At 37.1% G+C, this 27,312-nt stretch overlaps 1 protein-coding gene across 1 annotated transcript in view; it reads right to left on the bottom strand.

Moving 5' to 3' along the window:
- The window catches only part of Dnajc1 (DnaJ heat shock protein family (Hsp40) member C1), a gene marked incomplete at its 3' end in the record, with an annotated part of 219,070 nt that overhangs the window by 173,115 nt on the left and 18,643 nt on the right, over positions 1 to 27,312 (bottom strand). The gene's annotated exons all lie outside the window — the stretch shown is intronic.

The following is a 27,312-nucleotide window of genomic DNA, read 5'->3' as shown; positions in this document are numbered from 1 at the left end:
GCGACCGCGCTGCCTTCCTCGGACCCTCACCCCCGGCCTACAAACAGCTGGAAAGCCAGCGCCGGGCTGCCGCTTGCTGAGGGGGAGAGGCTTCCCCTCATCTCAACCTATCGCAGGCCTCGCTTCCGGTGACGTCACGTCTCCTAGCAACTGCGGGAGGGGGCGGGGCCGGAAGTAGGGACGCCGGGCGCCCCAGAGCTGGGCCTCGGGAACTGCGTTTTAGTAGCTAGCGGCAGGAGCAGCTGTAGTGTCTTTACCCAGGTTGGGATGTGGACACCGACATTACGAATCTGTAGGGAGCATCGCACATTATAGGTCTCCCTCGAAATAGCTACCGCCTTTTCTTCTCCTGGATATTGAGCCCTGAAAGGATGCTTGAAGCCTCATTTATTACGGCTTCTCTCGCATGCATTTCATTTATTCCATCAGCAAAGATAGGAGGAATTGAGCCAGGTCCTGAAAGGAACAAATCTAATGAGTAGTCTAGGGTGTCTTTTTGAAGTAGAGGGGACAGAAAAAGAATTTGACCTAAGACAAAAAACATGGTAAGTTTGAATTACGATGTAGGGCAATAATGCCATAAAATAGGCAGCTTGTAGAATTCATAATGGCAGCTCAATGATAGTTTTAAGATAAAAGTAGTTTATCCATCTTAGCCCAATCGCAGTTGAGTTCCAGTTTTAAAGACATGGATTAAAAATCTCTCCCTAACAAAAGCTCACCTCCTAGAGTTGCAGTTTTAGTAAAACTCAGTCCACTTGAGTTTTTTTTTTTTTTCCAAAAAGTGCTGTTTTTATTTATACATAATCCTAACCACTTGGGTGGCAGCAGTGGGAGAGGTTCTTCTATCAATCCAAGGGCCTGTGTAATGTTGGTCTGTTGTTATCATACACACAGGCAAGTGGCTTCATGGCTCAGAATGATGCCGAAGGCTGAGGGACTGGGCCTAATAGGTAGGGTCAAATCACCCTGCACTGTACCAGTGCATATAAAAGGAGGAGCCTGCCTCAGATATACAGGCACTTATTTCCACTCAAGACATTTGCAGTTGTTTCTAAAGCTGTGTGCACAGGAGAGTAAAGATATAAGTTTAAAACCTCTTAAGACAGAACCGAATCTTCAAGGCAGAAATCTTCCTGACTTTCAATCAAAAGCGCGGAGAATGACACGTGAAGAACAGAAAAACCAGATGTGGACTGAGTTTTACGAAAACTGCCACTTAATCCCAGCTCAGATTGGCCTGAGGTAATCAAACTATCACCCTATTTTCATTTCTAGAAGAAAATACCAGTCTATATTGCATATAGGTTTTTATATTTTAAATTTGTATATGATAAAGGAAGAAAAATTTGACCAATAATGAAGATAAAGGTAATAGTAGACTCACAGGTATGCCAGATGTTGGGGTCCAGCTAAGAACTTTAAAATAGAGGAAAAAAAAAGAAAGAAAGAAAAAAAAGGACTAAAAGCTGCTGAATTTTAATAGAAAAGAAATCCATAAAAAAGAATAAAAGGAAAAATCTTGAAAAATATAATGTCTAAAATAAAGAATTTTTTAGTATATGTGCTGCTGAAGTGAGCACAAAAAATAAAGAATTTAATGGATGAGTTTAACAATAAACCAGACATAGCAGAACAAAAGATTAAGAATTTGGGGATAGGTCAAGGAAAAAAATACCCAAACTGAAACACAAAGAGGAAAAACAACTGGAAGAAGAGACCAGAGCTTAAAAGGTATACACAATAAAAAAATCAGGCATAGGTATAATTTAGCTCACTGGTTCCACTGTCTGTCTTGCAAGCACAAGGACCTGAGTTTGATCCCCAATACCAGGAAAAAAAAAAAAAAGAATATAAGGTAGAAGCAATATTTGATGAGATAGTATGCAAGGATTTTATTGAAGTAATTAATGGAAAACATAAAACCACAGATGAAAAATATCAACTCAAAATGGATCACGGATCTACCTGTAAAAGATTAAACTATAAAACTCATATAAGAAAAAAAAGTCAGAAGTAAATCTAAGGGACCTTGAGTTAACCAGTGATTCCTTAGATGACACCAAATGCATAAATACTAGAAAAACAGAATGATAACTGGGGCTACATATACATTTCAAACTTCTGTGTTACAAAGAGAAGCATCCAAAAAATTGAAATGATAGCCAAGAGAATGGAAGAAAATATTTGTACATCACATACCTGATCAAGGACTTAGATCCAACTAGTATAAAGAATTCTTACAACTCAACAATGACAAAATAACTCCATTTTTCAAAATGGGGGATTTGAATAGGCATTTGCCCAACTGAGATATACAAATGGACAACAGTCCCATAAACAGATGCTTAAGCTCTTTATCCATTAAGGCAATGCAAGTTAAAACTACAATGAGATACCACTTCACACTCCTTTAGATGGCTCTAGTGAAAAAGACAATCAAGAGTGTTGGTGAACGTGTGAAAATTGGAACCTTCATCATTGTTTATGGGAGTGCAAAATGATGCAGCCTCTTTGGAAAATAGTTTGGCAGCTGCTCAAAAGACTGAAGAGTTACTATATAATTCAACAACTCCACACCAGAGAAATGAAAACATATGGTCCTATAAAAACTGTACACAAATATTCATAGCAGCATTATTCACCACAATTTAAGAAGTTGGAAGCAACCCACATGGCCGTCAACTAGTAAGTGGATAAACGAAATGTGGTTTATCTGTATAAAGGGATTAGTATTCCCAGTGGATTCTTTATTATTCACCAATAAAAAGAAATGAAGTATGGATACATGCTATAAAACGGATGAACCTTGAAAACATTATACCAAATGAAAAAGGGAAGTATCATATATGGTTTGATACCATTTATATGAAAATTCCAGAATGGGAAAATTTAGAAAGCAAGTTAGAGCTTGTGGTAGAGAAGGTTAGAGGCTGATTATAAATGGGTATAGAATTTCTTATGAAAAACTGAGATTGTGGTAGTGGTTGCATAACTTTGTGAATATACTAAAAACCATTAGTTTTCACACTATTCATAGGTGAATTGTGTGGTATGTCAATTATATCTCACTAAAGCTGTTTTTTTAAAAAAGATAAAATTATTAAAAAAACAAAACAAAAAGTAACCATACAGAGTAATTCCCATAAGCCCCAAGTAGGATAAATACTACAAAAGTGCAGAGAAATTTGTGGGTCTAGGAAGACAATATCTTAACTGAGCATTTGTAGCCTTAAATGTATTAAAGAAGGAAAGCAGAAAGTTAATGAGCCAAGTTAATTTAAGGAGTACATAAGTTCAATATTAGAGTTACATAACCATAGGATGAACCCAAGTGAAGGCTTCGGTGAGAATAGCTGTTTTCAACACAGTAGTTTTGTGAGTGAGCTGGGAGCATATTTAGCTAAACAGTTTTTGTGTGTGAATTTCCTATTTTGCAGGTTCTGGCACTGAGAGGGTTCAAGGTGTGACTATGACAGTGGGCCGCTGAGACGGCAGTGAGGAGATGAGGGAGAATTGGGGGAGATGGGTGGGTCACCCGCAAGAGCTTGACTAGAGGAGTTGTCTTCTCGTTAGGGAAGAACCTGAATATTATAATGAGCACAACTTTCTGAGGGAGAAATGCGAAAGAGCACTGGTGACTTAATAGAGACGTAGGACTCAGAAGCTTAAATAAACCATTCTAACCTTCACTTTTGGGTAAGACCAAATTAAACTATGTCAAATAAAATGGAATATTATACCCATTATAGCTAAAATCCAAAGCTCTTTTAAAATAACCATTAGTGGCATATTCATCCTGTGATTTAGAAATATCTGGCTCTCATTAAATCTTAAAAGGTTCTCATTAGTCTCTATGGCTGTTTCTCAAATATATTAATGTGTAGTTCTAAGATATCATTGTTCTTTAATTGAACATTATCTTCACTCAGTAATTTATTTATCCAAACACCATTCACAAACTTACACTGAGTTGACAAAGGTTAGAAAAACATTGTTTTGGAGAAGTGCCTCCTTGGAAATAATCCCTTTCGCAGTGCAGTATTGAATTTTAATTGTTTTGAAGGACCTCATAAATAAATACAGATGTTCTTTATGTTATAAATAATATATTTCTAACATGTTGACACTATGGTTTTTACTTCTCTGAATAATGTACTACTTACTCAAATAATCTCACAGTGAATAAGAACATAGGTTCTGAAGCCAGATAGATTAAATTTTATTTCTGGCTCTATTACTTACCAGCTGGGTGATCTGTATGTTTCAGTTTCCACATCTTTAAAATTAGGGTAATACTACTAGATTACCCAAATTATAAGGTTGGTTTGGGAATTGAAATAATTATTGCCTGATGTACAGTGATTGCCATGTAAGTGTTATGATTATTTATCTACACTGCATTGTTTTCCTTAAAGAAATCTTATCAATTTATTTTATAAAGACTATCTTTTAAAATAATAACTGGTTTTCTTTTTGTTCCATCTCTACAAAACATAATATACCTGATTTTTCCTACTCAATTCAGCTTAAAGTTAAACAGTAAATACTAAATTAAAGGGATATACCTAAGGGCTAGGGCTGCAACTCAGTGGTGCCATGCCTGCTTGGCAAGAACAAGGTCCTGACTTTGATCCCCACTAAAAAAAAGGCATATACCCAATGAACAAAGAGAAAATATTCATATTCAGCTATTATGTCACTACAGTCCTAATGGTTATTGTCACCTTATTCCAAAGTAGCTCTATATTTTCAGGCAGTGATATTTTCTGCTTTTCCTACACTTTAGAATGTGTCACAACAAAATCCATGCTGAAACATCTTCCACAGTTCTAGGGCTACCATTAATTTTTCAAAGCTTTCTGGAAATTTACTTCAATCAGTTATTAAAATTTGAATGTTAGTTTTTCTCCTTTCAACAAACTAGGTGTTTTCTCCTACCAATTCCTCAATGCAGCCAGAGGACAGGAAGTTTTGTTGTTTCCTCGTATACGAAACTTCAAATTGGTATGCAAAAGAAATGTTCTAACAGACCTCTGTGCCTTCTATTCTCTCAGGCTAAACAGCTTAGTTCTTGGCATTATGCTGCAGAGCCCTACCATTGTGACACCAAAATAGAATCCAAAAGAGAGCAGTACAAGGTTGCTGCTCACCTCAACCAACAAGCCTCAGCTAAGGCTGGGGATTTCACCGGGAAATTCCATCTCTCACAAATGCTTATAATTAAATTTACTAATAAGGGACAGTATTCTTTACAATACTCAGCAACAGGACTGGCATGGAAGCAAATAAATTAAGGAAAACGTAGTTCCAAATAGCAAGACACAGGAAATATGAATTTACTGCCCGACTAGGACGGTTGTGTCCTGCCCATTTTGCCAAGCCATATGACCCAGCATCATCTCATTCTTTCTACCTCCAATATATAGGGCTCTGTTAATTTTGCTTACTACAGAAAGGATTTTAGTGTCAAGATTCTATAAAGTCTTATAACATAAAAATTTTTTTTAAAGTTTCACCACCAGGGGGCAAACAATATTTTTAAGGCAAAAGATATTTTTAACATTCTAAAGGAATTATCTTGTGTGAATGTAATTTACTGTTGGAACTTCAACAGGTACAGATTAAGAGATACTATTCCAACCTAAACCTTTACATTTAAGGAAAATTGTACACTTTCCCAAGAACCAGATACCCTTCAATTTACTGTGCCTTTCAGATGCTTAAAAGGAAAACTACCCCCTACTTTTACCCTCTATTTTTCATAAATTTGCATACAAGGAAGAAAAATGAAATCAGACTTTTGAAATGCTAACATAGCCTTTGTCTATGGTGGCTTTTACATTGCTTTTAATACTAGTTATCTTTTGACCAATGGTTCATTTAACATATATTTTAGCTCAACTTTTGTTGCTGCTAACTTAATATGATTAATTCACATGCTCATGTCTTTTCTGTCTTCTAAAATTGAGCTCTCTGGATGGTTTTCATCTGAGGATTGAACCCACGGCCTTGATCATACTAACTAAGCAAGTGCTCTACCACTGAGCTACATCCCCAGTCCAACTCTTGTTTTAATTAATGCTTTGCTATTTGTTAACTTTATAACTGTGAAATGAAACACTAACTGATAAACATATCAAATTATAAGTGATCCCCATGGAGACCTTGATATCACTGAATTTACTTGGTAAAGTAACAGAGTCATGAATAACCAATAGTAAACAAAGTTCTTAGTACAGCACATTATCAGAAAGAGACAGTGATAAGAAAAACTTGGTCCAACATGGGTAAAACCTGTCTTGTGAAGTTTCAGGAAATCTGATTATTACTGACTTGTAACTTGGTAAAAATACTACTAAAGGAAGCCTGAGCGTTTTAAAAATCAGGATATCTGTGATATAGGGAAATAACTGTTTTATTTCTCTTGGCTTGCTTGCTCTCTCCTCCTCCTGCTCCTAAGTACCTGCTAAGACCACATTGTAAATCAATTATAATGATGCCATTATTTCAAATTAGGCCTGGAGAGGAATGAAGATACCATAGTGGTCTGGCAAGGTCTGCTACTTGGTCTTTCCCTTTAAGGCCTGGGCACTAATTATCTTCACCACTAGCCTCTCCCACTAGGGTTATCACCAAGGGCTCTAGAACTGAGCTAGATGAGCTGTTTTCATCTGAAGAACATTTTTAGGCCGGGTGTGGTGGCGCACGCCTGTAATCCCAGCACTTGGGAGGCTGAGGCAGGAGGATCGCTGTTTGTTCGAGACCAGCCTGGGCTCCACAGTAAATTCCAAGTCAGTCTCAACTACATAGTGAGACCCTGTCTCAAAAAGCAATAAACAAACAAACAAACAAAGAACATTTGTATCCAGATGAAGTCAGATTGAAGTACATATTGAAAGCAAACAAAAAGAGAAATAGAAGTTGTGAAAGGTCAGACTTGAGGATTTGTTTAGGGTCATAGAAAAGAACAATCTGTGACTTACCTCCTGCTACCTGAGTGACAGAAAGAGATTTAGGGATAAGGGGTCTGTATCTGTCACTGACTCACTTTTTAAAAAATTTGTTTTAGTGTGAATGGACGGGATCAAGTGTGTTTCTGACCTGTTACTCAGCCACCAAGTATTCAAAGGCTAACCTATTTTCTTTTGGGGGCTGGGGGTGGAATCCAGGGCTTCAAGCATGCTAAGTAAATGCTCCACCACTGAGCGCTCTGCCCAGACTTCAAAGGCTACACTTTTCACTCCAGTACCTTAGATTACTCACTGAATCTCTTCAAATGGTCTCCTTCTTTCACATAAAGTAGCCTCAGCCAAACATCTATGCACACGCTGCCTCCAAATAGCCCTCAGAGGGTACCCTTGCCAACACCTTCCCATGCCCCCAGGTTTTTGTTCTCTTTTTGGTGATAGGAAGTGGTTGTCAGTAAAATGCTAGCTAGGATATTCTTAAAATTTTTAAATTATTAAAAGAGGCTTTGTTTTAGTTACTTTCTCATTGGTGGGACAAAATACCCAACAGCCACAAGTTAAAGGAGGAAGGGATTTTAGCTCACAGTTTGTAGAGGTTTCGGTCACAGTCGGCTGGCTCTGAGGCAGGGTGGCATGGCAGAAGGATGTCACAGAGAGGAGAAAGAATCCATGATATGCCAGGCAGGAATCAGCAAGACTTTCATCTTCTTTTCCTTTTTATTCCATCCAGGCTACAGACCTATGGGTTGTTGCCATCCACACCAGAGGGTGGGAGGGCGGGGCTTCCATCTTTAGTCAATCCAGCATTCACACCCAGAACCATGCCACACCAATCAGTGGGCTAATCCAGTGTTACACACCAATGATCTAACTCCCCAAAGCCCCACCTATGAGTGCAGAGGCTTTGGGGAGACATCTAGAGATAAGCCAAGATTGCCTTTTAACGCACCAATGAATGAGAAAGCCACTTTTATTACAAAGAGAACCATCCATAGAAATGGATGTTTGGAAATAGTCTCACGATTATGTAATTTTTAAAAATTCCACCAAAAATGATACGTGCCACTAACACAATTTATATCTGAGCCCTTAAAAAGGTGCTTAAAATATTTCAAATAAGGTAGATCTAAAAATCTATCTTTTAAGGATATTTTTTAAAAACCCCACTTTTCAGTTAGTTTGCATGAACAGTTAGTTATTCAATGGCAGGGAGGAAGAAAAATCACTAAGCTAAATGCTAGCAAAAACCTTTGCACAATTGTTGAATGGAACTGTAAAAACAAACCTACTGCTAGGCAGCAGAGCCAACCATTCACTTGTTCCATTGAGATTTATGTTTCTTTGTGGGAAATCTTTCTCACCTATGACAGCCAAGAGAACTGAGTACCTAGCCAGGTGCAGTGGCATGTTCCTGCAGTCCCACTACCCACCAGGCTGAGGCAGGAAAATCACTTAAACCCGGTTCAAGGCCAGCCCAGGAAACATAGCAAGATTTCATCTGAAAAACAACAACAAAATACCCACACACAAAAATGTAAGTAAATAAATTGAAATTAAAATAAGACTCACTTTGTCACAAAATGTTGAAGCAGATTTTTAAAATTAACATCATGTTTAGCTACCCACTGGACTGTAAGCCCTGTAATCATGGGGATTTGGTCTACCCTGTTTCATTTCCCTAAGTAGTGCTCACCCATGTTAAAGCTTTCAATGTCGTTGCATTTAAAGAGAAAAGCTTTTCTTTTTCTTTGGAGATAATCACCTACCACATTATGGGTCAATGTCCAAGTCAAAACAATCAAGTAAACTAGAAGATTGTCCATGTTCAAGTCATAGGAGACTACTGTGATCTCAGAACAAGGGACTTTTCTCCACAACACCTCCCACGTCTCACCATGCATGGACCCTCATGGTGAAGGGTGCGATGAATTAATTGCACTGTATACAACAAATCCTCGGTTGCATTATTTGATTGTGTAACAAGCCTGAGTTAGCACTGACTCATTTGGAACAGTTTGTACTAAATCATTTGTGACTTTTAAAAACAAGTCAGATTCTAAGGTAGCACTGTTTGGAGCCTCTGTACAAAATTTCCTCAGTCATGTAATAATTCTTATTGACATTTGGAATGAATACAGCTCTGAGATATGATTTAGAGTGGACCCTTGACTTATAAATTCAATTTGTTTGTGAGGGCTAGTTGTGACTCAAGTTGGTTGTGTATCAAGACTATTTTTCCCACACAAAATAATGGAAATACGCATAATGCATTTGGGACCTCCCAAGGCACCCCTTAACTAACCTTTTTATAAAATGTGCATAATTTACCAAAACACCAATAATTTTCCTAGTGTATTCACCAAGAAGTTATAAAGTGTGCCTACTTTACCAGAAACAATAATTTCATACTGTACTCACCATTCAAGTTGACATCTTTGGCTTGTGGGAAGGGAGGACGACACGGAAGGTGGTTGTTGTACGGATGGAGAATCCCCTTCCGTAAGAACATCAGGAACCTGGCTCTCTGGCGACCTTTCTCTCCTGGGGAGAGTCTGTAGCCCACTAGAACCTGCTTTTGGCTCACTAGACCTCAATCTTTTCAGAACTAAAGACTGGTCTAAGGCTGTCTGCTTCTGTCTTTAGCACCGTTCTGTACTGTGACATGACATTGTCATTAAGCCAGTTAATGAAGCAATTGACTTTTTCTCTGTCTGGGTGGGTCTTCTCTACAAATGTCTGTACTTCTGTCCATTTTCTCAGGATTTCCTTTATTCCAGAAGAACTTTGCTGCACTGATTATTGATACGCCCCCTCCTTTTCAGAAAGCTCCTCAGCTGCCATTCTCTGTTGCTCAGCCAGAAGTTGCTGAAGGCCTCTGTAGACAGCTCCTCTGAGTGTTCCTCCCCAGTCCCTCAACATCACCTGCAACCTATGGACTCTGCAGTCACGGCAGTGTCATCCACCACAGGGTCATTTGGAGGCTCAGCTCCTCTATGCAGCCTTCAGTCTCTCTCCTGTATCATGTTAGGCCACACACTTTCTTCCAGGCAGATCTCACTGTCCTCAGAAAGACACTGGCCCAGGACTTCTCAGTCAACCTCACGCAGGAAAGACCAGCGTTCAGGTCATAACTCAAGACTTTGGTCATAAATTAAAACTAAAATTGTGGTTGTAACGCATGTTGTTTGTATGGGAGGCTGGTCATAACTTGAGGGTCCACTGTATATTTATGTTCTCCTTAGTTGCAATAGCATATGCCACAAATGACACTAATTTTTCTCAAGATTCTCCCTGCAAGTTCAAAGCCAGGTCTTTAACATGCACATCAAGATTTTGAAGATAATTTAAATATACAAATGTTACAACAATCTTATATATTCCCTGGAAAATATTTTGAAGGTCGACCAATTCTTTTACTAAGTACAGGATTGTGTTTGGCAGAAAAATTACTGTGCTCATTTACATTCAAAAGCAATGGTTGGTTTTTTTTTTTTAACAACGTTATCCTTCATTAGCTTTATAATCACATATCTTTTTCATATAAGATCGGAGTTGTAGTTCAGGTTGTTTCACAATGATGTCTCAAACTTTAGAACATTTTGTTGACACAGAAATATTCTATTTTAGCACATGGGAATATTCTTATTACCACAAATGATAATCCTTGTGTTCTTCCCCACCCCCAGTATATTTTTTTTAAACATAAAGACTTCATTTTAGGATTGTCAGATGTAGAAAATAAAAATATAGTTCACCATTTAAAGTTGAATGCCTGACAAATAATAGTTATTTCATATGACATGATTATACTAAAATTATTTTTTATTTATCTGGTATTCAAATTCATGTTATCCGGCATTCAAATTCATGTTATCCGGCAACCCTGGTCTGTCTTTGTTTTTCCTACTTTTAATAGAGACACAGGTTGAAATATGCTCAGATGATCATGTAGGCAGTAGTGATGTCATTACTTTCTTATTCACTATCTTTAAATATTGTCAGGTGTCACACACACACAATAAACATCAGTTTCAAGACATTGGAACTCAGCCAATAAAGTATTTCCATATAATGAACAATTAAATCAGTTCCATCTGGGTCTTTGGCGAAACATTACCACAATCAATTTTGGAACATTTTCATCATCTCCTGAAAAACATACTGTACCATTTAGCTAGCAGGCTCTATTTTTCCCAACTCAACCCCCTGCCTTAGGCAACACTAATGTATTTCCAGTCTGTAGATTTGCCTATTCTAGAAGTTGCATACAATGGAATCACACACTATGTGACCCTTTGTGACTAGCTTTTTCAGTTAGGGTAGTACTTTCAAAGCTCTATCATATTGTGGCATAATTAATTCCTTTTTATGGCCAAATAATTTACATTATTTGGATATATAACTTTTGTCCATCCATTTACCAATTTTGAACATTTAGATTATTTCTATTTTTTATATTATAAATAATATGAACACAATTTTTATTTACCTGGGCATACCTTACTTTTTTCTTCATTTTTGAAGGATAAAAATTCTTGATTAATGGTCTTTCTAGCACTTTGAATGCATCTTCCACTGACACTGGCCTCCATAGTTTCTGATAAGTAATCAGGCATTAATCTAATTGAGGAGTACCTGCACTTGATACATCTCTTCTTTCTTTGGCATTCAAAATTATCGGCCTGTACCTTTACTATATTCCTTTGTTTATGATCCGTTTAGATATGTGTCTCTTCCAGTTTATACTCCTTGAGGGGAATGGGGTTGTTGAGCTTCTTAGATGTGCAGAGTAGTGTTTTTCATAAAATGTTGAAAATTTGGCCATTATATCAACCAATACAGATGCTCCTTGACTTGCAATGGAGTTACATTCCAATAAACCTGCATGAGTTGAAAACACTGTGAGTTAAAGTTGTATTTAATACATCTAATCTACTGAGTTTCATATCCTAGCAGTACAATACTCTGTAGAGTATTGGTTATTTATCTTCAACATCATGTAACTAAATGGAAGCCGCGGATCACTGCTGCTGCTCAGTATCACGAGGAAATATCATACTATAATATTGCTGGTCTGAGAAAAGACCAAAATTCAAAGTGTAGTTTCTATTGAATGTGTGTTGCTTTCATACTACAGTAACATCAAAAAATCACAGGTGGAAGGATTGTAAGTCAGAAACCATATATATTCCCCTTGCTCCCTTTTCTCTCCCCTCCTATCTCTCCCCCCTCCCGCTCTTTGTGATACTGGGGCAAGTCAGGCACAGTGCCACTGAGCTAAATCCCTGGCCCTCTCCTCTTATTTTGGAATCCCCACTATGTCATATATTGGTATGGCTGATGATGTCCTAGAAGTCTTTAAGTTTCTGATCATTTTTCATCAATCTTTTGTCTATCCCTTAGAGTAGACCATCGGAAATTAACTACTCTCAGTTTTGCAGATTCTTTTCAAAGCTTGGAGGTAAATATTCACTTCAGTTTTTGCACTTATCAACTCCAGAATTTCTATTTGGTCCCTTCTTTTAAAAGTTTTACCTTTTTATTCATATTACCCATTTGTTGATACATCTTCATCACACTTTTCTTTAGTTTTTATTTATTCATTTGTTTGTTTATTTTTAGACATGGTTTCCTTTAGTCCTGGGGTATACTTAAAATAGTTGATTATAGGTTTTTTGTCTAATTCACCATCTGTGCTTCCCTAGGGACAATTTTTAATTCTTACTTTAGGTCCTTTATATGGATCACACTTTCTTGCTTCTTTGCACTTCTAAGTTTTGGTTGAAAACTGAATATTTATATTATAATGTGGCAAATTTGGAAATCAGATTTTCATTTTTTCCTAGGACTTATCATTATGGTTTGAGGTATTCTGCTCTTTTGGGGGGTGTGTGTGAGTTTCCTAAATTAATTCTCTAAAGTGTGTGTGTGTGTGTGTGTGTGTGTGTGTGTGTGTGTGTGTTCTGGCATCTCACCTTTGTCAACTTAGTATGTAATTAATGATTATACAGACATTTTCTTAAATGCTCACATCCAGTAAGGCTTTGAGCACATGCTGGGATATGCCTTCAAAGTTCAGGCAGGCAGTTTACAATTAGGCCTTAATCTTCACTTCCTGCTGGCCCAGAGCTTCATGGTTAGACAGAAGGAGAATTTAGTGGCATTCTAGTTTCCTAGGAGTATGGTAGAACCTTTCAAAGCTTGTATGAATATCTTATTTACTAGATTTTCAAGATTTTTTTTTTTTGGTTTGCTTGTTGTTTGTTCCAGTTGTCATTGCTGCCTGACAGTTTGATATTAAACAATCGCCACTGGTTGTTTTCTACAAATACCCTTGAGGAAAATGCTGTTCACCCTGGATGAATTCTGAGTCAGGTCAAATAAACACAATTCTTATGAGCTGGATTTTCTAGGAACCTGCTGGACAGGTCACATAAAGACAGTTACCTGGAAATAGGGCTTTGGAGGGACTTCAATATTCTGTCTCTTCTAGGAGACCACCAGGCTGTTGGTCTCACCATGGCTACAAGGCTCTTCATTTTCCAGCTATCTTGGAGCAAGGGGGAGGAAGATGGAACAGGGTAAGTTAAACTGCTATAAAGCTCAGCATGCTTGCCAGGATTAAGGTATTTTTCTTGAATAAACATTCCAGTTATTGCAAGACTTTGTGAATTTCCAGAGTTCTGAAAAATTGATTATAGCATTTTTTTTGCCAGTGTTCTTGGCCCTTTTATAGAAGAATGAATTTTGAGAAGTCTTAACTATTTCATTCCTGAATCACATCCAGTTCCTATTATTATTTTATAACTTTTTATTTTGAGATAATTGTGAACTCTTACGCTATTACAGAAAATAATAGAAACAGAGCCATATACATTTCATTCCGTTTATTTCAATAGTAACAGCCTGCATAACTAGAATACAGTATCTTAACCAGGAAAATGATACTGTTAGAATCTACTGCTGTTCAGATTTTTCCAGATTTGCATGCACTCAAGTGTTTATGGATGTGTTTAGTTCTACCCAGTTTTATCACGTGTAGATTTGTGGGGTGAGCTCCACAGTTAAGATGCATAACAGGTCTGTCACAAGGGTTCTCATGCTCACTTCTCACAGTCATAATCACATCACATTCACCCTTCAAAACCACTGCCACTAGGGCTGGGATGTAGCTCAGTGGTTCTGCCACCTGTCTCACAAGCACAAGGTCCCAAGTTTGATCCCTGGTACCAAACAAAACAAAACAAAGCAAAAAAACACCAAACCACTGCCCTGATACCTGACAACCACTAATATGCTCTCCATGTCTGTAACTTTGTTATTTTGAGAGTAATCATAGAGTATATCATCCAGTGAAATGTCATTTAGCAAGAAAAAGAAACAAAAGACTAACCCATGCCATAATATGGATAAACCTTGAAAACATGTCAACCAGGAAGAGCCACATACTGGATGACTCCATTTATATAAAATGCCCAGAATAGACAGAATTAATGACAGAAAGTAGATCAGTGGTTGACTAGGGCTGGAAGATGTGGATTTCCTTTCTGGGGTAATGAAAATATTCTGAGGTTGATTTTGGTGATGGCTGTACAACTCTGTGAATATACCAAAACCATTAAACTGTACGCTTTAAATGGGTAAATCACATGTCACGTGAATGATAACTCAATAAAACTGTTTTGAAAAATGCTACATAAACAGGATGGTACAGAATGCAATGCTCTTGTCCTATGCCTTTAAAATAAAAGTTTGGTCCCAAAGAAGATATCTGTCACCAGCAGTAGGAGATATGAATAATCCAGTAGAGGAAAGTTTATATATAAGATATAGTGAATATGACAAAGAGGTATGACCAAAGAGGGGAAGAGAAGAAAATCTCTTCTTGTCCTCTGAAAAATGAGGTAGCACTGCCATTTATGTACAAATGCAATGCCTGTGGTTCTCTTGGAAATGAGTGTTCTTGGCACTCCAGGACAGGGCTCAAATGGGATGGATGAAAAGGAGCTGTTTCAGCTCAATTCAGGTAAGATAAAATTTTACTTGAAGACAAACCCTGCAGCAACAGTAGCAACACCTCCCACACCACACACACTAAGGTTCATAGCCTCAGATGCTTCTAGACTCACAGATGAAAACTCAGAGAGCCTTTCTGTACTTGACAGTGATCAGCACTCACTCTCCTATCATATGTGGCTGTTATCTTGCTCTCTGTATTCTTATTTCTTTCTACTCCTGATCACTGCAAAGCTTTCTATCCAGAGAGTCTTACTTGTAGGCTTTTCATAATTCTTTTCCAGTGGAAATAGAGCGACTTATTCAACTACGAAATGCTGTCCCTTGATCAACGTTACGATCACTCTCCATTGGCTTTTACTAGACATAAACTAGGTAGGGTCTGAAGATGAGCATGGCACAGAGTTTCAAAGCCAGAAGCTTGAGAACTTAACATTTTCAAAAAGAGCTCCTAAAGACAGATCCTTTAATAGTTTTAGAATGAGAAGAACTTGCACTTTCCTTATGCACAGAGAAAGAGAGGAGAGGGTGAGCACTAGCACAGGAAAGGGCTATCAAGGGTTATTGGCCATTATTCTGATGCTGGGTTCCACCCATTGTGTATTGTGCTTTGAGTGGTAGAACAAAACTACATGAGTAATTAATCCCTAACTGGCTGAACAAGCTCTCACAGAGTGTGATACCTTCTCTGACTTTAGAGAGATTAGCTGCAGTAGAAATGTTGGAACAGAATTTGCCCTTTAAACCAGAGTTGGCAAACTTTCTGTAGAGGTCCAGATAGTAATTATTTTAGGTTTTGTGGGCCATATGGTCCCTGTTGAAACTAGTCTACTCTGCCATTCTAACTCAAAAATAGCTTTAGGCAATATGGAAATGAATAAGCATGACTATGTTCCAATAAAACTTTATTTATGGGCATATATTTGAATTTCATATTATTTTCAGCTGTCATGAAATATCTTTGTTTTGGTTAGTTTAAAAAAAAATTTTTTTTCTTGGTTCATGGGCTTCACAAAAATAAGCCTGAGGACAGATTTGGTATATGGAGCTTAGTTTGTCAGACAGACACTGTTTTATTTTGTTTGCTTGTTTGTTTGTTTGATTGTTTCCTTCTTGGAGTCAGGGTCTTGCTGTTGTACTTTAGGCTGGCCTGGAACTCAGTATTTAGCTCATGCTAGTCTCCAACTCATGGTGATTCTCCTGCCTCAACCTCTGAGTGCTGGGATTGCATTGCCTGTAATCACAGACTGTCAGACCCTGCTTTAAACTGCAGGAAGGGTAGAAACATGAAAGGCTGTGCAGCAGAGGAGTTTGGAAATCATGCTTTGCAGTCATAAGCTGGAATAGCGGCTCTGCTACTTAGTCGGTGTGTGACTTTAATGAGTTTGCCACAAAACCTTAAGGCGGCTCAAATCTTCATCCACACATTGGAAGGCAGAGTGGGGCCTTTACCAAGGCCGCACACATGATACCAACTCGAGGAGTCATCCTCAGTCCTCATGCTTTCATTTTCCCCATTCTTCAGCAAATCATGTCTTTTCTCATATCAAAATATACCTAGAATCTGATCACTTTTCTACAACTATCAGCCTGATTCTTGTCATGACCAAGTTCTTTCCAGTCCCACTCTTACACCCCTCCCACCTAGTTGCTTTAAAAGCAGCTTTGAGGGGTCCGGGATTTAGTTCAGTGGTGCTGTGCCTGTCTTGCAAGCACAAGTTCCTGAGTTTGATCCCCAGTACCACCAAAAAAAGCAGCTTTTAAAATATAACTCTGATCACCTCATTTCTCTGCTTAAAACCCTTTGATCATTCTCTTAGTGGAAAACCCCCAAGCTCCTACCACAGAAGCCCTCCGATCTCCTGCATTCTCTCTATGTTTCCTTGTCTTTCTTGAGTGTTCTCTCTGCAGATAACAAAGTGGTTTCAGTTTTACTATTTCCCTCAGGTCTCTGGTCAAATATAATCTCATTAGAAAAGCATTTTTATGACTCTCTTTAACTCTCATCCTACTTTGGGATCACACTGTGCATTAGTCACTTTCCTGTTGCTGGGACAAAATATCTGACATCCACAACTGAAACAGAAGAAGTTTATTTTGGTTCATGGTTTCAGAGGGTTTAGTCCATGGTCAGCTAACTGGCTTTGAGGTAGAAGTGCCATATCCTGAAAGAGGAACACCGCTTAATCCATGGCAATCAGGAAGCAGAGAGAGCAAGAAGAGAGTCACAGCAACAGATAGACCCTTGAAAGGCACACCACCAGTGACCCCCCACCCTTGAACCAGCGTTCACCTGCTAAACAGCACATTCAGCTATGAACTCATCAGTGGATGAATCCATTGGTAAGTAGAGCACCCCAGTAACCAATCACCTTTCAAAAGCCTCACATGTGACTTTTGGGAAACATTTTAGAGCAAAACTATAGCATAGTACCTCTTCCTACTTTATTTATTTATTTATTAATATTTAGTTATTTATTGAATGCCTCTCTATACTAAAGGATGTAAGCTCATAAGAGTAGACTTCGTGGGCTGGGGATTTAGCTCAGTGGTTTTGCCACCTGCCTTGCAAGTGCAAGGTCCCTAGTTTGATCCCCGGTACAAAAAAAAAAAAAGAAAAAAAGAGTGACTTTGTATGTTTTGTTCATAGTTGTTCTAAATGTCTAGAACAGTGCCTGGCACTGAGTAATTCCAAATTTGCTCAGTGAATTAATAAATTAATTTTTACTTTTTAAAAATATTCTGAAATAGGGCTGGGGATTTAGCTCAGTGGTGCTGCCTCCTGCCTCACCAGTGCAAGGTCCTGAGTCAATCCCTGGTACAAAAAAAACCAAAAAAACAAAAAAAAAAACCAAAACTGAAATGTGAGGGCTTTTCAAATATTATTTTTGCATCAATTAGGTTATATGTCTGGTCTGGCTATGTATAAATAACTACTTCGGAAAGTAGAAAGAAAATAATTTATTACCCAAGAGTCTAGAAGTAGGTAGCTCAAAGAAATGTTCTGTGAGGTTGTCTGGTTGACTCAGTTTTATCTATGCTGTTGCTCATGGTCCCAAATGTGTTTTTATCTATCATATATACACTCTAATGAGAAGAAAGGTGGGGAAAGACTGCACATCTATTACAATACAAAACATTTTTCTCCTCCTTTTTGTAAAATTTAATCACATAATTACAGCCAACTTCAGGAAGTCTTTCTCCTGAATGCCATATGTCCACTGAAGTCAGTAGTTGTGTTTCTATAAGGGAGAAGGGAAAAATAAATATTGAGGAGAGATTAATCTTTTTGCACTTCTCTATTTTATCTTCCTCTCATTCCTAAAATAATAATTATTTTATGCAAAGGGGGAGAATCCAACAAAAAGGAAAAGTCATGACAATGATAAGTCAATACATATCAGTTATAACCATCAATGTTAATGGTCTCAATTCACCAATCAAAAGAAACAGACTGGCAGGATAGGTAAAGAAGCAAAATCCAACAATATGCTGCATACAAGAACATAATTTAAAAAGAAACTCATAAACTGAAAGTTAAAGGGTGGAAAGTAATACTCCATGTAACAGGAACCTGAAAAAAAGCAGGAGTGGCTATCCTGTTTGCAGATCAAATAAATTTCAAACCAACACTGATTAAGAGAGAAAAGAAGGACATTACATCCTTCTAAAGGGAACAATCTAAGAGGAAGAGATGACAATCATAAATATATATGCCCCAAACACTAATGAAGCCAATTATATAAAACAAATACTAATGGACATGAAAATCAAATAAGCACTAATACAACATAGTAGTAGGGGACCTGAATACCCCACTGTCACAAACAGATCAACTAGACAAAAAATAAACAATGAACTACTAGAACTCAATCAAACTCTTGAACAAATGAACTTCACAGATGTTTACAGGGTGTTCCACCCCACAAAATCAGAATATACATTCTTTTCAGCTGCACATGGATTGTTCTCCAAAATAGACCACATACTCATTCATAGAACATGTTTAAGTAAGTGCAGAGGAATTGAAGTCATCCCCTGTATATTATCAGACCATAGTGTGAAAAAATTGGAGATCAATAGCAAAAGAAACCACAAGAATTTCATAAACACATGGAAACTGGACAGCATACTTCTGAATAACCAATGGGTCACAGAGGAAATTAAAGAAGAAATCAGACAGTTTCTACGATTAAATGACAGTGTCATTACAACATACCAGAATCTATGGGACACAATGAAAGCAGTCTTACAAGGGAAATTAATAGCAATGAATACTCATATTAGGAAAACAGAGCGAGCTCAATTAAACTGATGCTGAACGTCAAACTTCTAGAAAAGGAAGAGCAAGACAAACCCAAAGCTCATACAAGTCACTAAAGTATAAAGATCAGAGCAGAAATCAATGCAATGGAGACTAAGAGAACAATACAAAAAAAAAAAATCAATGAAGCAAAGAGTTGGTTCTTTGAAAGAATAAACAATCGATCCAGTCTCTGTGTGGATTGTGTAGTGCTATGCTCTGAAGCCATCCCCCACACGTGTACATGGACCCCCCAGTTTGAGCAGTTATGGCTAAGATCCCTTTTAGAGGAGATAGCTTCTTAAAACAGGGAAGGTGATGATCATACTGCAGTTGTGAAAATAGCCTTAGGCATTTAGATTTTTTATGCTAGGGAAGATCCAGCCATCACTTAGGTGTTTAGAATCCCAGTGACATCAGAGTGAAATATCAGTTGTCAGATTCTTTCAACAATCAATATGTCCTCAAAGTTTTTGTGTTAACATCTAAAAAAGGGTTTATTTTCTCATTTCAAATCAATTTAATATTGATCTTTTAGAAAAGTTGTCATTTTGTTAAAATACTTTACTTATACTTAATCTAAATTTGTGTGGACTATGCTTTAATGTATTTATAAATGGGGAACTCAGTTTCTGAAATTAAATTTTCTATTTGCAAAAAAAAAAAAGAAAATAAACAAAATTGACAAACCCTTAGCCAACCTTATCAAAAAAAGGAAAGAAAAGGCCCAAATCCATGCAATTAGGAATGAAAAAGGTGAAATTACAATGGACCCAGCAGAAAACCAGAGGATCATCAATACCTGTTTCGAGAACCTACATGCCAATAAGATGGAAAACACAGAAGAAATGGTCAAATCAGAAGATTCTCACTGAGCCCTGCTTCTTAGCCCAAGTATGCAAGTGGGTCCCCAGCAAGTCAAAATTCCCTTGCTAGAGAAAAATACTAAGAACCTGGCTTTTAGTTAAATTGGACTTATCATTTGAATTGATCATACATTTTATTTTGATCCACATTCCAAGAAAATGAAAGTGTGTTTGAATCTTTGCCATTGCCTTTTCTGATTTAAATTCCAATTGTTTTATCTTTGCCAGTGCTAAATGCTTTTAACTGTCTACTGGGTCCTTTTGAGTTGGCCCATAATATGAAAGTTTACAGACTTTCTGACCTGATAAGATGTTCCAGACTCACATTGTACCTTCTCTGCCTCAGATATGGAATCAGTTATTTTCCCCAGTGATTCTTGGCTCTTTCAATGGAAAATGGTATTAAGGACCAAATTCTAGATCCTAGAGAGATATATTTAGCTCACATGAAGGAGTGACTTTGTCCCCAGACAACTTCAGCAGACAGAGCTAGAATATATCTGTATCATTAACTACTTCTAATTTATTATTAGGGAAAAATTATACTTAAATAAAATTACAAGAATTATACAATATGTGCCTATATACCTTTTTTTCCTATATCCACCAGTTGTTCACATTTGACTATATTTGTACAATTATTCCATTTTTATTTTACATACATTTATTAATATGAATATGATTAAGTTTAACCCAGTGAAATTGTTATAGGAATCATGAACATTAACTCCTATATATTTCCTAAGAATAACATTCTTTTATACTATCATAATATAATTATGAAATCAAGGGAACTTTATATTGATAACAATACTTTCACCTAGTGTAAGTGTCATTAAAATTTTCAAATGGAAAGGAGAGTAAGAGATGGAAGAGACTAGGGAGGGAGGAGAGGGGACATAAATAGATGTGTCGTGTAGTTGTACCAACTCCTCAAGATGAATGTCGTCTGTACTGCAATAAAAATAAAAACATTTAAAAATTTTTCAAAGTGTTTTAACCATGTCTTTCATGGAAATTTTTACTTCTAGTTCAAGATCTGAATCAGAATTATGCATTGCATTTTATCTTCTTTACTCTGGGGCAATTCCTGAACTTTTCTTTCCATGCCATTGGCATTTCTGAAGAATGTAAGCCAGTTGCCTTGTAGCTCATGTCCCAATTTGAGCTTGCCTAATTGTTTCCTCATGATTAGATCCAGGAGAAATTTTATAGGACTTTTACACTAACAATGATGTAAACTTTGGGTGTATTATATCAGGTTTCCATTACTGCCAATGTTAAGTTGAATCAAGTTTGGCTAAGGTGGTTGCTTCTTCTTTTTTTTAGAGTTAATAATCTCTGAGGAAGAATTTTGAAACCATGTGAAAATTCTATTTCCATTAAACTGCCAACCAATAGTTTTATTTTATTTTATTTTTATTTTTATTTTTTGGTACCAGGGATCGAACTCGGGACCTTGAGCTTACAAGGCAGTCAGCGGAACCACTGAGCTAAATCCCTGGCCCAACCAATAGTTTCATTTTAATATCCACTGATGGGTTTTTGACTAGATAAATTATTACCATGATGGGCACAAAATGGTGAGTTTTCTAATGCTATTATTTCTTTATCACTTACTAATTCACATTCCACTGTAAAGAATTTCCTTTTCATTTCTGCCTTCTTCTTTTGGTATTGATTCAAGAAAGTGATAAATTCCCCAATAGGATTTGGCCCAAATTAATCTCTCTTAGACCATGGGATAGCTCAGCAGCCACTGAAAGTCTCATGTCATCTGCCCCAGTCACAGTTTCTGCATGGTCATCCCTGGACTTGTAGCTACATGTATCAAAACTATTTACTTATCTAGGGCATTGGGGGAAGGATGTAACATAGCCCCAGTATTAAATGTTGAAGCTATACACTAATAAAACTAACAGTAGTAAGAGGCCATGTATATTTAGAAATAGTGTCCTATTTTTCTTTAGACAGTTGGTATGTTGATGGCATGTTGAATAACTGCAATGTTCAGTACAAAACTATTTCCATTCAAATGAGTAAGGATTTTATACTATTTTCCTTTTTTTTTCTCTCTCTGATGATTTTTAAAATTCCTTTTGCCTGAATTTGGTTGCTGTTATTAAGTATTCAATAGATGTTCATTTGCAATACACGCCCAAAGTATAATTTAGGAGAGTCTGACTGTAGTTTGATTTAAACACACTGTGGATACTGTGCTCGATGCCTCAGGCACCCAGACTTCACTCCCCAGATCTCAGGGATGTCGCTCTGGGAACTGCCTTCCTTCCTGGAACAACTAAAGTCAATGACTGGACACTGTGCAGGAGAGCAGTCCTATTAGTATTTTAGTGCTTTTTTTTTTATATCAGTCAGCAGCCTGTTTTATTTACCCAATTAAAGGAAGAGATAAATTTTGTTTGTTTTACATCACAAGAAGAATATTTTTGGAATTTGAAAAATAATAAACTCCGAACAGTTCTAAAATGAGCTTATATTTAGAAACTAAAAAGTATTCTTTGGGGGGGTATACAAAATGCATTTTCTTTTTTGTTTATTTTTTATTAGTACATGTTTGCAGTACATAAGAGTTACATTTATGGGGAGTTGGGAGATGTACATAAAACATCTTAATTCTTTTTTCTGTTCCCTACCCTTTCCTTCCTTTCCCATCTGCAAAAGCTCTATTTCCATTTTTTCTTTCAATTATTTTTTTCCATCCCCTTTCTCTCTCCTCTTTTCCTCTCCATCTCTTGATCTCCTTCCCATTTAAAAAAGATCTCCTTACCTCCTATTATCTGTTTTTGTTCAGCTCTTTATTTGTAGTTTGGGTTTCTCATATAAGAGAAATCATGCAACATATAAGCTTGTGCATCTTATTTATTTCATTTAACATAGTTTCAAGGCACATCCATTTACCTACAAATGCCTCATTTGTCCTTTATAGCAGAATAGTATTGCATGAAAGATGTGCTTTATGTGTTCCTTTTCTCTCCTTTTTATTAACCTTTAAAAACAAAGCAATACATATTAAAATAATGACTTGCAAAAAAGAATACTGGAACTAAAGGAACTGATAACAACTAGCTAAACTTTGCTAGTATTCAATTTCAATTTTGAAGAATACTATAGGCAAAATATACAGAGTTTTTTTAAAAGTCTAAGATTTATTTCACATCGCTCTATAATTATCTACATAGTAGCAAAGTTACTAATGAAGTGCTGAATTCTCAGTAAGGACTTCTGAATTTACACAAATACATTTAATTTCAAAATCATATTATGAGGTCAGCATTATTATTCAAATTTTATGGACAAAAACAGAGAGGTCCAGAGAAGTTAAGTAATCCTTCCAGGTCATCAAAAGTAGCAAGTCAGACTTTAGTATACATCTGCCTGTTTTTTTAGAATTACTGTTCATGATCCAATGTCATGGCTCATGGTTGATGTTTTGGTGTCTTTCTTTCTCTACCTTCCTTCTCTCTCTTTTTCTTTCTTTCTTTCTTTCTTTCTTTCTTTCTTTCTTTCTTTCTTTCTGTCTTTTTTTTTTTTTTTTTTTTTTTTTTGAGACAGGGTCTCACTATGTAGTTGAGATTGACCTGGAACACGCTATGTATCCCAGGGTAGTCTTGAACTCACAGTGATCCTCCTGCTTCAACCTCCCGAGTGCTGGGATTACAGGCATGGACCACCACGCCCAGCCTTTGGTGTATTTCTTTATCAAGTTTGAGTGAGTAATACATTCACATGGTGAGAGAGAGAGAGAGAGAGAGAGAGAGAGACAGAGACAGAGACAGAGAGAGAGACAGAGAGACACGAGGGGAAGATGTTGGGATGAAAGTCCAGGCTGTGACTCAGACCCACAGGCTGGTGCAGCAGGAGAGTGGGGAGATGGCCCGGAGGAATGACCCAGAGAGTCTCCCGCGTGGAAATTCTACTGCGCACGGTGGGGTGGGATTGAGTCGGGCGAAGCCACTACGTTGATTACATCGGTTATTCTCCTCTTGCTAAGAAGAAAGGAAATGAATTGGGTTATCAGAAGAAAGACTCTTGTCAAACATTAACAAAATGGAAGGACAAGAAACTGAATAAAAACTGCTGGGCACGTAGATGGTGCGTGGATCGTTCTGCGCTGTCCACACGGATAGCGCCAGACACTGACGGGAAGAACCCGGCTCCTCACCCCTTTCCTTCCTCTTTCTTGGGCGGGGAGAAAAGCTCCGGATGTGGCTGGTGACGGAGGGGCGGGCAGCAGCTATCTCTCAGGGGTTCCCGCTTTGGCAGTAGCACAGGCTGGCAGCGAATAGGGGCTCCCTCTGCCTGGCGATGAGGACAGACGGCAGGGCACCCGGCCCGAGGAGTAGAGGCTGGTGCGGTTCTTCATGCACAGCTACAGGTGAGAGCGCAATGACAAAAGCCTACCAAACCCACCAATGGTTACCGTGTCCCAGGAGCTCCCACCTCAGGCAAGAGGAAAGCGGGACACAGGATACGGAAACATCAAAGCCCCGCCGCTGCTGATAGGGTGGGTAATACAAGTGAGACAATACTATCAACCTCTTTATTGAACCAAAAAAATCTAGGAGAATCATGGGTACTTACTCTTTGTTATCATGCAGATGAGGGGAAGGAAGACGTGCTAGCAATTTGCTGATTTGACAAAAGACGCTTGCAAGTATTTATACCATATAGAAATAGAGAAATGTCAAACATGACATTCTGAGAGCCTCCAATTATCGAGTAAGACAACTCGTCAGAATTGCAAGGCTCTTTGGAGATTGCTTTTAAAGATATATATGGCAGTGATTTCCAGAGTCTTTGTTCTTATTATCTTTCTAAGGATAAACTGATAAGAATAGAGGGATGGAACAAATTAGTAGACATAAATACTCATGCAAGTTTCAGTGCCACATTGAATCAGATTTTTGGTCATATTGATGACACAAAGATGGTCACTCTGTGGGAGCAGCCGGGAAGACAGCACGTTTCCTTCATTTGCCTCTTACATTTCCTTTTGTTAATTATGAGCCTTGCTTAAGTGCTAACTCTGAAGTTTTACTTGTAAAATAAAATAAAATTTAAAGCAAAAGAAGACTGAAGATTTAGCTCAGTGGTGTCTACCTGCCTGGAAAGCATAAGGTCCTGAGTTCTAGTCCTGGTACCAAAGGCAGGGGGGAAAAGCAGAGCAAAGGGGACCTTGAAGCTCAATTTTATTTGGGGAAATGTAGACAAAGATGGCCATGACTTTATTCCACAACCATGAAATAAGATGATGCTTCTTAGAGAGGGAAGATACAAAATAGGCTTGGTAAAGAAGCAAGGGACTCAAGGAAAACCCATCTATAGATGATTGGAAAATGAGAAGGTTTAGACAGTCAAATTACTTTCAGAGAAAGTAGCCTTTACAACAAATGGCATCATGCAAAATGAACAGGGATAATTTGTAATAATGGAAGGTTTCTTTCAACTGGTAGTCTTAGCAATTTTAAAATTCTAGCGCCTAATAAACTAATAACTTAGACTTAAAAATAAAAAAGATGAAGCGAAATGGAACAATGTACATCATAATGTGGTATTTTAATGCAACTGCTCAGTAATTACTACAGAAAAGAGAAAAAATCCTCAGAATACATGATTTAAACATCATAATTAATACGCTTGATCCAATGAGCATATTTTGAATAATGCATCTAATAAGCATGTTTTGAATACCATTTGGTGAACAATCATATTCATCAACATTGGCCACATTCTGAATCTTAAAGAAAACCTCAATAAATATTTTAGGATTGGAGTAGAAAAAAGCACGTTTTCCTAACATAATACGATAAGGTAGAAAGCAATAGTATCAAATGACACCACTAAACCTTCATATGTTTGAAAACTACATACACACTGAAGTAATTCATAGTTTAGAAAAGAAATCACAGTGTAATTAAAAATAGTTTCAACTAGGGCGGGGCTTAAACTCAATGGTGCTGCCCCCTACCTCACAAGTGCAAGGTCCTGAGTTTGAACCCTGGTACCAAAAAGAAAAAAAAAATAGTTTGAACTGAATAATAATAGAAATACTCCATCAAAACCAGAGGTTCAGATAAAGCCATAATCAAAGGAAAATTATGGCCTTATATGTGATAATAGAAAAAGGCTTAAAATTACTAAGCTAAGAACATAGAAAGTAAAAAAAAACAACAGCAAAATAAATCAAAGAAAGTAGAAAGGACTTGATAAAAATAAGCACAGAAGCCAGCGAAATAGAAAACAAACAAACATATAATGTAGAGAATCAGTAAAGGTAAAGACTGATTCTTTAAAAACCTAAGAAAACTAATATATTTCTAGGAAGAAAAGTAAAAAGAATGACAGCACAAACAACAAATACCAGAAAAGAAAAAGAAGACATTAGCATAAAAGCTCAAAATATTAAAAAAAAATAAAAAGTCATTAAAACAATTTAATGTCACTGAGTTTTAAAATGTAGATGAAATGTACACTTCAAAGTACAAGTTATACAAATTATCTCAGGAAGTAAAAAGTGGAATGATTTAAAAACCAAATAATCTTTCAATACTTTGAAGAAATTGAATTAAGGACAATTTATACTTAGATGGTTTCACACTGAATTCTAACAAAGAACTCATAATTCTGATCTATTCTCATATTATGTACAAACTCATAAAATAGAAAGAAAGGGACACTACTAATCTTTCCTTAGGAGACTACTATGAACTTGTTAACAAGAAAAAACTATAGGCTAATTTCACTCAAGAATATAGATAGAAAAATTGTAACGATATAGCAGCAGACTGAATCTACCAATATAGAATGTAAAAAAAAAAGTATAAAACAATGTGGTTTTTAAAATGGAATTTTATTCCAAAATGGCCACCTGTGATCACTACCCGGGGCTGTTCCCTCTCTCACTGTGTCAGGATTGGTGTTTGTGACCAATAAAATATAGTACATGTGTTATGTGATGTTATGTTATGTTGTTATGTTATGAAAGACATGGTGCCTTCTAGGTTTATTGATTTTTCACTCAGATCATTCACTTTGGAGGAAGCCAGTTGTCCTATCATCCTTCCAATGCCTAGCCAATGAATTTGGGAGTGGATCTCTAGCTCAGTGAACCTATTTTTTTTTTTTTTTTTTTTTT

This window comes from Fukomys damarensis, unplaced genomic scaffold (assembly GCF_012274545.1).
Source record: "Fukomys damarensis isolate Sample0158 unplaced genomic scaffold, DMR_v1.0_HiC HiC_scaffold_37, whole genome shotgun sequence".
Lineage (NCBI taxonomy): Eukaryota > Metazoa > Chordata > Mammalia > Rodentia > Bathyergidae > Fukomys > Fukomys damarensis.
The sequence above is the reverse complement of the archived record's forward strand: the minus strand, read 5'-3'. Positions and strand labels throughout refer to the sequence as shown.